The sequence below is a fragment of the Alligator sinensis genome, unplaced genomic scaffold (assembly GCF_000455745.1).
Source record: "Alligator sinensis unplaced genomic scaffold, ASM45574v1 scaffold87_1, whole genome shotgun sequence".
NCBI lineage: Eukaryota > Metazoa > Chordata > Crocodylia > Alligatoridae > Alligator > Alligator sinensis.
Window position 1 is genome coordinate 2,607,045 of NW_005841929.1, and position 14,387 is coordinate 2,621,431.

At 48.1% G+C, this 14,387-nt stretch overlaps 1 long non-coding RNA gene across 2 annotated transcripts; it reads left to right on the forward strand.

Annotated features, from left to right (window-relative positions):
• Window positions 1-8,105, forward strand: LOC112549560. 2 transcript variants are annotated; one of them, XR_003093020.1, is made up of 2 exons: window positions 1-11; window positions 6,791-8,105. It is a non-coding gene; the product is annotated as an uncharacterized LOC112549560 (long non-coding RNA). The 2 variants fall into 2 exon arrangements; XR_003093021.1 differs by lacking the exon at window positions 1-11 and adding an exon at window positions 21-3,591.
• The last annotated feature ends 6,282 nt before the right edge of the window (window positions 8,106-14,387 follow it).

Consider the following 14,387-nt stretch of genomic DNA (forward strand, 5'->3'; position numbering starts at 1 on the left):
CCGGCGCACGGGTAGGGAAGCAGCAGCACCCCCCGCGCTTGGGAAGGGAAAGGCCCTGTCCGGTAGCCCCCTGCCCCTCAGCTGAGGTTGCTCAGGACCTGCTCCTACTCCGCAGTGCTGCGGGGGGAAGGGAGGGTCATTTTAGCTCTCGTAGATGTAACCGCTGCTCAGCTGTGCAAGGAGCCACGGAGCAGCACCGCCCGCCCTGGAGAGCCAGGCTTCAGCCCGCGCAGCGCAGCCCAGAGCCTGTCCCCTCCCCGCCGCTGCGCCACGCAGACCCACGGGCGCTGGGCAAACCACCAGCTCCGTAGCGCTGAGCGCTCGCCTGCGCCTAGCAGCCTGTGAGCCCCAAACCCGAACACAGCAGAAGGGCCTGAGCCGCAGGGATCTCAGGATCCTCCTTACTTCACATGCAAAGTATGAGGTGTCACCTGTAGTTTGACAAAAGTACTGGCACACAAAGAAATGGGACAGGACAGACCAGCCCTTCTGTCCATCTGTCCAAGTGACGCTTCCACAATTTAACCTCATACTGGGCTAGGCTGTAGGGTGGGGTTGTTGCGGACAGGGCACTTGCCCGGCTTCCTTCTCAAGGCCCACCAGTTCTGTTTCCAGCCAGTTTACTTTTCATGGGGCAAACTTGTCCCCACAGAAATGCAACAAACACTATGCAAAACAACAGACACAGAGAAACCAAAACTTGCAGTCTTTCTTCAACCCCTGAGAAGATAACTTGGGCTCTGTGCTTCTCCCTCAGTGCCACAGCCTTCCCTCTCCTACCTTTCACCTCCAGAGCTATTAACCCTCTTGGCTCCACTCTCATTTACTAATCATCAGTTGCAGCTTTCCCCCAGCCTTCCAGATAAGCAGACGGTGAATTGCTGCCTACCCACAGCTGGGGTTTCAGCCCCTGAAAGCAGCATCGCCTTACATGGCTGAAGTAGAAATAATCCCTCTTTGGAGAGACCGAACCTAGACTATCATCTACATAGTTTTGCACACAGAAATACCAGCAATGTATTGATAATCTGGATGGGGTTCAGAGAAGAGCAACAGAAAAAGATCATGGAGATTGATTTAGAAGGGAAAACTTAAACATCAGATATAACAGTTGTGCTTTGCCAAGACACGGGTTAAGCATTCTTGGTTGTTAAGCCGGGTTGCCTTTTAGGGCAGTATTGCAATGTGAGCAAAAATTATATGAAGTCGTCCAACACCAGTGTAGAAAGCTGAGAGGAGCACGCAGAATCCCCTCTGATCTGGAGGGAACATCTGGCACTGGGTGCAGCTCAACATGAAGTGGCTTTAATCCAGAGGATACGAGCAAAGTGAGAAAGAAGAAAGCAGTGTGCTGTAAACTTGGACTCCAACTCAAACAACATATGGATCTGTGAGATTTGTAACAAGCTGTGTCACTCTCGAATTGGGCTTATCAGCCACAACTGGAATCATGGGGCATCTGATTCAACCTCTTATGTGTACACCATGATCCAAAGGATTGACTACTGGATTAAGTAGCCAGGATCCAGGCATCCCTCCTTTATTGCAGCACAGCTTGCTCTCAGCCAGCCAGGACTCCCTCATGGGTAGCATGACTGAGACAGACCACCTCTACTCAACAAAGGTTTTTATTAGGTTCTTGGCTGTCCCTTGGATGCCATAAAATACTTTACACTGGGAACACCAAGGCCTAGAATGAAGGATAAGAGTATGGCTGAGCAGGAGCCAGTTCCCTGCCCCCTGCCGTAATGAGCCAGGAAGGTCTTTTATGAAGACTGGGGAAGCTTGAATTCAAGATACAGTGCTTATTTTCAGTCCTTTTCGTTTCACTCACACTTGTTTTTTTCGAAGGATGGTGTCTGCGGACAAGGGTCCCGCTAATTTTGATAAATGAAAACAAAATACATGGAGCGCTTTAAAGTGTTCAGTCTCATACAGGATAAGACCTTCCATAACTGCACACTGAACTGGCATGTATTTGAATAGCACTGCTGGCTGAGGTTTGGTGTAGTTGTCACCAGTCAGGTCTTCAAGTGATCATGAGCCAAACCAGATATTGGCAACGGCACTATTTGAATCTAAAGCATCACTTGCCACCACACTTGGCTTGATTGTGTCCTACTTGCGTGCAAACCCTGGTATGCAGTTAAGATAGGATTTGTTTGAATGTACTGATTTCCCAGCTTTACTGGCAAAAGTCCTGCATGAACCTATTAAGTTTCTCACGACTGTGGTATTAGTTTTACTGGTGAATTGCTAAGTGAATTCAATATCCATATTCAATAGCCAGGACTTCCTGGCTATCATTACAGATCCATTACTACAGGAAGCAAGCACTTCAGTTCATGCAGCTAGGCACACTTTTGATTTAGTGTGTTTGTCTAAGGGAATCAGTAACTATTACATTTACTTCACAAAGTGATTTTTTGCAATTTGAGGGTGAGGCCCCTCTCCTCTGTTAAGTCAAAGGACCTGTCTTGATGGTCCACTTCAGGAGGTTAACAGAGCCAAGATACTTCCAGGGGAAGAATGCTGTTCTTTTGACAGACACCTCCAGCAAGAATTTAAGAGGATTGTAAAATGCTCTTTGGTCCACCACTAATTGAGTAGGCTCAGACATTCTTTTCCCCAGCTTCATCCTTACAGGCCACCCACACTTGCTGATGACCTGCAATGAGCGAAGAGATAAGAAGATGCTCACAGCATCAGTGTCAGTTTCATGCCAAAGCTGATTAGTTGTAGTATAATCATTTTGCAAGCTGTATGCTATAGCTGTACAGGAGACAGGGTACATGCTTTGGTACCTTCATCATATCACCCACAAAACCTCAGACAACAGATTCGTTTTGGGATGTTGATAGACTGGTTAACCCAGGCTGTCTCAGTTTAGTGGCTAGTCTGAATTCCTCCAGACAAAACAAAACTGAACAGATTCAGAATAAATTATTTGCGTCCATGGGGCAAAACAGTAGTTTGGACTGAATACTAAGTCTTGTCTGCTTGATTTTCAGTGTAGTTTGCTCTGAGGCCTACCTGCACTTTGTGTCTAGCCATTTCTGTTGAAGATCAGTGGGGAATACTCAAGTATTCAGGATTCCTGTGTCCAGGATTATTTTCACTAGTAAAAGCCTCTTTCTTTGCTTTGAAAAAAAACATTATTTTGGCCTTTGCTCAAGAAACCACTACTTGATGTTGATAAACTGGTTACATACCATTCAGTTTTCTAGATTGTTGAGAAGGCTGTGGCAAGATGACTCTCAGAGCATTTTGAAGCTTCTGATCAACTTGACCTTTGTCAGTCAGGGAACAAACTAGATTTTTGCCCAGCTAATCTACTGACAACACTGGTGAATGATCTCTTGGCACTGGATGAAGATCAGGTGTCGTTGCTGATACTGTTGATAGGAGCAGGTGTTGAGTAGCTTGTGGATGCAACAAGGAATGGAAAGCACTGTCCTTCAGCAGCGCTTTGTGATCTCAGAAATCGCACATCTAACCATGAACAAGTGCTCCACCTTCCAAAGGGATGGAAATACAAAGCACCATCCCATTGTCCCTTTTATTCAGTGCATATGTGGAGCTTTTAGACAGGTGAGTAAAGCAGCATGGGCAATGGTATTTTTTCCTGCCAACTGATATCCAACTCTGTCTCTATCTCATTTGACCCAGACAATGTGGTGAACTCCTTAAGGCTGTAGCACATCTGAAGTCTAGCTGGCTAAAGCTTAATCCAGAAAAGACTGAGGCAATGATGGTGGAGTGGGGAAAACCATCTGAGCAGAGAGCAGAGACAATATCTGTCTTTTTGACTGTCAGCATTCAGTACCTATAACTGTCAACTCTGTTGTAGCAAATAACCAGGGCAGCATTTTTCCATCTGTGCCTGACCATGGAGGTCACTGTCCTTTCATTTGATGGTGGACCTCATTATTGCTGTCAGTGCATTGTCACACGTAAGTCAGATGAAATGAACACACGGGCTGTTGCTTGTGTGTTCCCTAGGGGCAAAAATCTATGTTTTTAGCTTAAGCTAACTAACACAAGTAAAGTCTTAACATAGATGAGGCAGTTGGAGGTTTTCATGTGAGTTAAGGACTAGACTACCTACCCTGCTATCTTTAAATTGAGCTGATTACTTGCAAGAAAACTACAGACTACTGTGTCTTCACTAGGATTTTATCTTGCTTTAGTTAACTCAAGAACACACTTCTTTTTTTCCTAGTGAACACAAGGCCCAATATGGAACTACACCTTAAATGCAACTAAAGCAGGTGCAAAATGCAGCTGCCTGGTTATTAAGCTATGTATATTACCAAGAACTCATCTGACTCCCATGTTCCAGGCAGTGTTGTCTTTAAGCTGTGTGGTGTGTGTGGCCGAACAGGTGCGCTTATGCCCCACTGCCAGGCACGCTTGCACGGCCGTACATGCCACACAGCTTAGAGGGAATGCTGGTTCCAGAACCTCTATTAGTTGCCCGTAGATTCGCACATGATACTGATTTTGACCTAGAAGGCCCTAAATGGCTTTAAATCCTCCTGATTATGGGCGTTTATACACGTGCCCTGGGTGGCGGGGGTGGGGGTGGAGGGGCGCTTTAATTAGAGCGGCTACAAGAGCTGCTCTAATTAAAATACCTGGAGCATAATGTGTATTAGCATCCCTGCACCGAAAATGGCGATGGGGCACTTTAACTAAAGCTCGTCAAATTATCTTTAGTTAAAGCACCCCTGCTGCCATTTTTCAGTGCAGGGATGCTGATACACATGACACTGGAGTCTGCTGGAGTGTGGTAATTACAGCACTCGATTAATCGAGTGTGTTTTAACATGCTGTAATTACAGTATGTTGGAGAAGCCTCGATGCATGTGTATAAGCACCCTATGAGACTGATTCTCTTTTGGTGGCATGAGCCCACACCGCTGTAATTATGGAAAAGCCCAAGCTGGAGACCCTTTGGAAGAGACATGAGACAGTTACTACCTGGGTACTGTCTATGTGCACCCATGGATTCTGGATCCAACATTTTCCCTACCATAGTACTATGGGGTCCAAATCTCTTGACACTTAGACTAGGTACAGGCAGTCAAAAAGCCCGAGGCAGAACTGATATAAGTTACACAGTTTTCTGTAAGCAATGTAGTGTAGATTGGTAGTGAACAGAACACACATTCATCCTTGTCATGGGGGGAAGAGGGGTGTGCAAATCTTAGACCAGGTTCAACTGTTTTTAAACCAATCTTTGTGTGCAGATCTTCTGTTATAATACAGTATAAACTGGTTCTGTATGCCAAACTTCTATTATGTTATGGGTATAGACTGGTTTGTGATCACGTATACCAGTAGAAGTGTAATGTCTGTATCTAGCCTTAGGTCAGGACAAAAAGGGTAATTAATTTGCTGGGCTTTTTTCAGAGGTCTGAAGGTGTGGGAATGATAACAGAGTGGGGTATATTTTTTTCACTTTAATGACTGTTTACATTAATTTCATTTTGCTGGGTGTGGGGTTTGTTGTGCTCTGCTGCATGGTTATTTTTTAACAATCATCTTGTAATTATTAGGATGCCTGAAGAAGTGGAGGGGGTGTCCTTTTTGCACATGAAGTGGGAAAAATAGGTCCTCTCCATCTCTAACTTTTCTGACAGTTGTACTGACACTGCCCTTTTTACAGGAAGTGCTACCTACTAGTTTACTAGAACTCAGAATTAGGTCAGTAGCAGGACCAGGACTGGATCCTACCTCCCTTTCACTCCCAGTCCAAAGCCCTAGCCTTTAGACTACATCTTCTGGTGGCCTGAGCTGCTGTCTGTTTAGACTCCTTAAAACCAGATCTGGAAGGACTTGTAAGAACAGGTTCTGCAAGAATCAGTACTCCTGACTTTGGTGGCACCAAGCTCTGCTACTACAGAGGCATTCCCAGGTTTTTTGCTACCAGCAATGGGATTTACCACAGCTTTTATTTCAGGCAACATTATGCTTCTTTCGTGAAGTGAAATCGTGTCTTGGGTGCTGGCCTGACAGTTTTGGGGAGTGAAGATTTCTATTTTCAGGAAACACAGCACTGATGGAAGCAGTGTCAGCTGCTAACTCTGTTTTAGCTTTGATCTGAAGGGACCACCTGTAGAGACAAGAGGCATAGTCAGGTGGCCCCTGACATTGCCAGTAATGTGCCAATATTCATGGTGTGTTTTTAAGATGCACTCATCTATTACCCCTTCATTTTACATTGGCCATGTCAAACATTGATCGGAGAGATGGCAGTGGATTTCAGTCTACTGACCTGGACTGCATTGCAGTAGAACTTGCATCTGAGCCATACAGTCCCCTCCTCCATCTCAGTATTTACTCACAGGACTGTGCCCGGTGTGCTGAGATGACATGTCTGTCACACCTGCCAGGAACTCAGACAGACAGACCAAGGGATGTTGCATATGAGTGGCTGGGTATAAGTTCTATCCTTGTCCCTAGTGCCAAAAACAAGCATGTTAATGCTAATCTACCCCTGTCTCACAGCTCAACTGCTTTTCTGTGACTAAGCCCCTTATAATGGTTTTACTAAAATCCCCTTTTGATGGAAAAAATCCCAGCTGGAAGTTTCGGGCACCGTTACAATGTGCAAGTCTGCGTGTCCCTTTCCACAGCCTCACAAAAGCCTTTAATCGAGTGGAAAATTTGCTGGAGGCCAGAGGTTTGGGCCTGCAATTATTTTTTAAGGGATTATCAGGAGAGAATGGAAGGTACTTATGACCCTCCCTCCCTCTCTTTGTTTTTTGCTCTGTGCCGCTTTCAGACAGACTCAGCCAGAAGCCTTGCCCTCTGCAGCTGGATCTGCAGAAACCACCACGCATCTCAGCCACAACAGTCTCATCTCTGTACCCGCGTAGGACCAGATCCAAAACTCCAGCTCTAAAGGAAAAAGTCTTTGCCACCAAAAGGATGCGGGACAATAAATGTTTCTTGGTCAAAACTTTTTCAGGACCCAGCCAATTCTAGCCTCGTGGGTCTTGCTGAACCAAAAGAAAGGGACCAGAAGGCAGCATGAAACACTGAACAGAGCATGAAACCAAGACTCAGGAGAGATGGGCAGTTTCCTGCAAACTTACTATCTGAGATTTTGCACAAGTTGCTTAGGGTTAGATCCAATAATGGACTTGGGTGCCTAAAAGTTAGTACTGAAATGCTTAACCTTTAGTTGCCTGGCCCCCAGAGGAAACCCTGCAATTCACACCTTGGTATCCAGTATCTAGGGAGAACAGCACCTCAGACTGGAATCCAAAACAGCCAGTACTGCCAGGAGGCTGCCTGAAGTGACCATGCTGATCAGAGTGCTGCCTGGAGTTAGCCAAGAGGGGCGTGCTAAGGATACAGTTAAGTCTAAAATGCTGTCCTTCATCCTTAATTTCTCTGTACTTCAGTCTCCCCATCTCTAAAATGGGGATGTTTCTATAAAAAAGGTATTTGAAATCTAATGATGAACAGGGACAATGGCCAAATATTTCTAAAGTGACTGATATGATGTTCCTGAGTTACCTTCAAGGGGCCTGGATTTAAGAAGATGGGTAATTCAGCATTCCTGAAAATCAGGTTTTTAGAATATCTCCAGTTGGGTACTGAAAAAGTGAGGTATCTAGAATCACTAGTCACTTTTGAAAAATTGAGCCTGAATGTTTTCATAAATTAGTTTTGGAAACATGGGATTACAAGACCAGACAGCTTTAGTTCCACCTACTCCTCTTAATAAAGGATGACACCAGGTATAAACAGGCAAACCACACTTTACTGGTCCCTAATGGGTGAATATTTTGCAAGGCTTATCACCCTCCAGCCCTATATGAATGTTCCCCCTATGAAGATGCTATGCAGCCTGCTCTCTATGGAGGGTGTTGGAGACCATCAGTCTCTATTAGCAAGTACAGCCAGAGGGTCTGGGGCCCACTTTCCTCATATGAACAAACAGAACCTCAAACTTCTGTCAAGAAATCTCAAGTTTGGACTGCAGCATCCCCTGAAACTCCTGTCCTGGGCCTCTCTTGTGAAGACACCACATCCTGCACTACATTATAGACTTACATGTATGAAATTGAAATAAATGTGTCCTACAGCTATTGTGAACTTCCAAATGCTTATGGCCAACAGGATTTGAATGCAGCACTCCAATGATTGGGGGGCACTTGGTCACAGTGGTGTTATGAAGATGGATCATTGGATGTGTGGAGAAGACTTTGAGGCTTCAGAGGAAAGGTCCCTCACCCATGGAGAAAATTACCAACCTTCTCCCACTGCACCGCCAATCCTGCTGCCTTCCTTTAAAGCAGGGCAGCCCAAGAGGGGTGAAACTGCACCCTCCCCAGCTCCTGCCAGAGCACTACTCCCCTTACGTCTTCTGCTGCAGCAGTAGCCAGGGCTCTGGGCTTGCCTTCTCTCCCTCTGGCTTTCACTATCTGCCTGTACCCCAAGAGCCAGACATTCAAAAAGCCTGAGCCTGAATTGATTCAATTTTTGCAGGTTAGTCTAACCTGGCTAGGCAGAACTGGTTTATAACCAGACAGACATTCTCTCTGGACTGAGGAAATTCAGGCACATGCCTGTAATGGTTCAGGCTAGAAGTTGAGGGGGCGCTAGAACAGCCCTCCCTTTCCTTACACAGTGCTGAGCTGAGGAGGGGGGATGTGGTCAGGCCTTGGCAGGACACTGATTAGGGAGGTCTGCCTGCACCATCCCCAGCTTTTCCCTGCAGGCTACTCAAGGGGTAGGAGTGTTGCCAGACCCCAGACCCCTGCTAACACTCTAAGGCAAGGGGTGGGGTAGGGAGGGTGTACAGTAGGGCTGTGCGAAATTTCACCAAGTGTTTCATTTTGAAGCTGTTTCAACGCATTTCGAACATGAAAGAGCGAAACTGAAATGAAACAAAAAGCATTGAAACAGCTTTGAAACGAAATGAGGGCGCTTGAAATGTTTTGAAAGTTTCAAAACATTTCAAGTTCCAAAGCAAACCACTGGTGGAAGGCAGGGGAGAAGCCAAGGCTGTGCTCTGAGCAGCTCCGCAGCCCCACGTAGCTCAGCCCAGTGGAGAGAACCCTGGCTCTCTCTGCCTCCCGCCGCCGGGCTGAGCTCTGTGGGGCTGGCAGAGCCGATTGGAGTGGAGTGCTGGCTCTGCCTGGCTCCTGCCACCAGGCCGAGCTCCGATCAGCTCTGCCAGCCCCATGGAGCTCAGCCCAGTAGTGGAAGGCGGGCAGAGATGGGGATGTGCTCCGCCTCCCAGCACCGGGCTGAGCTCTGAGCAGCTCCACAGCCCCATGCAGGTCAGCCCAGTGGCAGGAGGCAGAGCGCAGCCCTGGTTCTGCCTGCCTCCCGCTACTGGGCTGCACTTTGAATGGCTCCGCATGGAGTTCAGCCCAGTGGTGGGAGGCAGGTACAGCCAGGGCTGCACTCCACCTCCTGCCACCGGGCTGAGCTCTGAGTGACTCCACAGCCCCATGGAGCTCCGCTCAGTGGGGGGGGGTGGAGCACCAACTCCTGCCACTGGGCTGAGCTCCATGGGGCTGCGGAGCTGCTCAGAGTGCAGCCCGGCAGTGGGAGGCAGGCAGAGCCAGGGCTGCAATCCACCTCCCACCACCAGGCTGAGCTCCATGGAGCCTGGTGTTGGGCGCGGGCTGCACCCAGCACTAGTCCCAAGTGCAGCGGCAGCTTCCTGTCATCCAGCACAGATCCAGGGACCTGCACCCCTGGGAGGAGTCCGGCACAGTCCTGCAGCCCTCCTAGGGGTGCAAGCCTCTGGATCTGCCTGCCGGATGACAGGAGGCTGCTGCTGCCGGCAAGTTTTGCTTTCAAAACTTTGAGGTGCAGTTTCTGAGAAACCTCTGTACCTATTTCCTTGAAACTTGGCAGGCTTCATGCCCTCAGAAGGGGCTACCATCCCTGCAATCTTCATCCAAAGCAGGCAAGAAATGACAATGTTTTAGGCATTTTCATGATTCCCCATTATAGCCTATGGGTGAAATGTTGAAATGAGTCAAAACAGCGAAACAGTTTTGAAGAAATGAAACAGGACAGTGTTTTGAAATGAAACGAAAAATGAATCGAAACACCGTCCCTTCAAAGTGGCGAAATGGACGTCAAAACGAAATGATGGTGTTTCGCACAGCCCTAGTGTGCAGTGCATGCATCTGTTGATAATACAGAGCTTTTCAATCTCCCTCCCTGCTTCTTTATACTGTCTGCAGCAAACTGACAGGCAAACAAGCCAGCCAGCAGGTTGCTGATATAACAGTGTTTTTCACCCCATCAGCCAAACAATAGCCTATCTCCATTAGTTCAAACTCTTCTTAAACAGTTTACCAGCTGACCTGTTGATTAGCTCCAAAAAGCCCTAAATTGTCACTGTCCTGTCTGCCTGTCCTAGTGAAATTGGAGAGAGAGACACACAGATGCCTCTTGGCATTAGCTAGCATACCACATGCCTAGGGTCTGTGGGGCTGGGGTCCCTGTTGTAGGAAATGGGAGGGAGGGGGGGATTCCTGCTTGAGCAACGAGGTGGGGCAGGACAGGGGGAAGCCAGGCAGGCCCTCTTGTGCCTACAGTTTCTGCTGGAGCTGCAGCCAGGAAGAAGAGGAGAGGCCAGCCCTGCTGTGGCGCAGAGAACCCCGCCCCGCCCGAAAGCGAGAACCCCGCCCAGCCAGACAGCATGCTGGGATGCTGGGGGAGTCTGGTTTATCTTAAACCAGCAAGGGATCTGGGACAGACATTGCATAAACTGGTTTGAGCCACATCAGCCAAGTCTGATACTACATTCAACCAGGTTTATCTCAAACTGGTTGCTGCCATTTTCAAACTTGTTTATGTGCACTGAACATCTGTTCTGTTACAGGTTTAAACCAGTTTCTGATCATTTAAACTGGTTTATGTGTAACGTCTGCCCCTAGCCAAGGAGTGGTCAGTTCAGCCTGCAGCATGGTGCAGTGGGGGAGTCCATGGCCAGGGAGCAAAGGTGGGGGCCTCATGTGTGTGTGTTGGGGGGTTGACACCTGCACGTGCAGTGCAGTGGGGGTGGAGGGAAGTGGAAGGGGGCTGCCCAGGGGCCTGTCAGTTCAGTCCCCAGTGTGTGTGGCCCCCATTGTTGTGGCTTGCAGGGCATATGGCCCCAGGCCACTTAGACCCCCCCAAATACGGCCCTATTTTAAACCCCCAAAACCTTCCTGCTTAATTTCTTCCACATACAAACAGCTCAATTACTCAGCTGAAATATTCTATTAGAAACCAACTGGAACTGTGATTCTGTCCTCCCTACACAGGGGCTGATCCCTCAGCTCCCACTGATGTCAGTCAGAATTGAAAGTGTTTGGCACCTTGAAAGAAGCACTCAGGTGTTTGCAGGATCAAACTCTCAGACACCTCCTGTAGTTCTGGCCTTCACATGGGAGAGATGGGCAGAAGCAGATCCAGGATTTTGCAGAGAGGGGATGTGGGAGCAGTGACCCATGCTGCAGGGGTGGTTGCACCCCCCACTCCCAGCCTCCTCCCCTCCTCCCACCAGGGCAGGAAGACTGAATTACCGGAGCAGCAGGCGGAGACATTTTTAAATCCCCAAGGCAGGTAAGAATCCTTTCCCTTCCACTCCCTGCTTAGAGGCACATCTCCTCCCTTCCCCAGTCCTCCCACTGTCCTGGGGGTGAGGGGAGCTCCAGAGCCACTCCAGCCTTGTTGTGTGGGGGCCAGGCTTAGCTCAGGAGAGTGGCAGTGGCAGGAGGGTTTCCCCCCCACCATGCCTGCACCCAGGCTGGTAGGGAATACCCAGTGGACCAGGCAGGGAGGAGAAATGCACCTCCTTGCTGCTACCACTGTCCCAGGCTGAACCCAGCTAAAGGAGGACAGAAGGTCCCCTCACTTCTGGACAGCAGCAATGGCAGGTGGGGAAAAAGGGAATGGGAGGGGAGCAGGCAGGGGTGGGAACAGAGGAGATTTGCCTCTGAGTACAGAGGGGAAGGAATTCCTATCATGCCTGTTTTTGGTCCTCAATTCACAAAATTAGCCCATCCCAGTACTAACACTGTGGGCCTTTGCACTTCGCAAGTTTCTGGCCAGTCCTTCCGCACTAACTGAATGCCACAAGAAAATAATGGTAGAGGAAACCCTTTCTCAGTTCTACATAGGGACTGCATGCTGAATGGAAGCTGCAGTGTTGTGGGATTTATTTAAAACCATACACTGGCCTCTTTCTTTCTGTGGCGCTATTTTTTCACAATACAACTACAATTTCACAGTCTTATCACTCGCAGAGAGGGTAGCTGAATAGAGGTATTGAATTTCATGTAAATAAAAAGGCAGGGTAAAGAACAGCAATAACATTGCATCCCAGGAAATCAAACCTGCATGCCTTGCATACCGTATGCAACAAGATGGCTTAGTGGTTAGAACAGGGGCCAGGAGACTTATGGCCTGATATTCTGAAGAGATGAGCACATACATCTCACTGGGATCAGTGAGAGCTTCAGGTGTTCAGCACCTCTGGGAAACAATAAGTCCATTAAGATTCTATTTCTGTCTTAGGATCTTAGGCAAGCCACTATAGTGCTGTGTGCCTCAGTGTCCTCAAGTTTACGTTGAGAACAATACTGCTTGCCTACGACAGCCTGAGACGCTAAGTTAATGAACTTTCTTAAAGAACTTAGAGCCCCTAGAATGAAGACACCATAGAAGCACAGAGTACTAAGTGACCTCCAGCACAACAATCTACTACAACATGGGAAAGCTCTCAAACCCATTCTCTGCACTAGGAGAAGTTCCTGATTGCTCCATGCTCTGTTTTCCTGGAGAATGGGTTTCACACAAAGTGAGAAATGTTGTTTTTTTTTCAAATATATCAACACCACTATATACAAATAGACTGGGGTAGAGCTCTTATGAGGGCTTTCTCATATTCAGCTCTGAGTTGACACCAGGATACAAAGAGGCTGACCAATTCTTATAAGGGCAACAAGTTCACTGGGGGTTTCCAGGACTGGTTCTGTGCCAGTAAATAAGTAATCCAGAACCATAGTGGAGAATCCTGATTGAAACTGCGCAGTCTGTAGACACTCAAAGTGTCACTCCTACCCTGTAATCTGTGCATCTCTCATATAACAGGTGTTACTCTCTGGAGCATAAAATTGGGGCATGCATTGAAGATACCTCTCCACCCAGCACATAACCCACCTGTTGAGTTGGGACATCACTCCCACTAGCACTGCATCGCACACTGACTACAGGTACATTCAGAACAGGCAGCTACAGTCAGTGCTCATCCCAGCACAGAATCCACACACCATATACACAAGAATACTTTGCATCAACGTACAAATAAGCACACAGCAGGCCCAAGGCTCAGTAACAGCAGGAACTTGGAGGTAGGACACTCAAGGAGAAGGAACATACAGTGACCCAGCCCCTGTCTGCCTAGAAGGGGTTATCTGTCTAAGACTCAGAAGGAGGCACACACGGAAGTCAGGGTGTCAGGCTCCAGATGTAGGGCATGTTTACACTTCCCCAAATACTGGTAGGACACCTCAGTGAGACATCCCACAGCAGAGGAGGTCAACCTTTTCTGGAAGGTGTGCCCCAAATTAAGCTCTGTGCCTTTCCTGAGTGCCACTCCAGTCCCCTTCCTCTGCCCAATCCACTCCTCTGCTTTCTTCTCTATCTGCCACTGTACTGCCTGACCTCTCTCCAATTTGCCACATGCCATACAGAGACTGCCCACACTACTTGTGGCAAATGTGCCTGAAGTTGGTCTACATGCACAACCCTCCCAACCTGGAACATAGCCAGCTTAGCCAGCTGGGTGTGCCCCATAAGCTCTGCTCATCGGGAGAGTGTTCAGGAACAAAATGCCATGGCATGATGGCTGCATTATGTCTAGTTCTGTAGGTAGTGTGCCTGGGACAGGCCCATCAGGTTTCACTACAGCATTCCCTACTGTCAGAAAAGGGCAGGACCGACTTGCCTGTAAAGCCAGGCCTCCAGGCTCCAAACTGCTGCACTCAAACCGGGAGTCTACCTCAGTAGGCATTCTCCATGTTGCACACAGAAGCGCTTTCTCTACACATGGATTCCCAGAGGTGAGGAATGTGAATTGTGCCTCTGGTTGCCTTGTATATGCCCTCTTCCATGCTTCAAGGCTCAGGGAAGGACTCCCAGAATGAGGGCTCACCCAAATACATGGATTCTGCAGGGCTCAGAAGGCAGGGCAGGGAGTCCTGGTTCTATCATCTTCCTATTTCGATCCGCCTGTGTGGTGTTTTCAACAAGCCCCAGTCAGGAGCTATTCCACCGCAGAATGAAGAGTGCTTTATTTTTTCCTCAGAAAGAAATGACATTGCTTATATTGGGTTCAAACGGAGGGCTGAAATGGG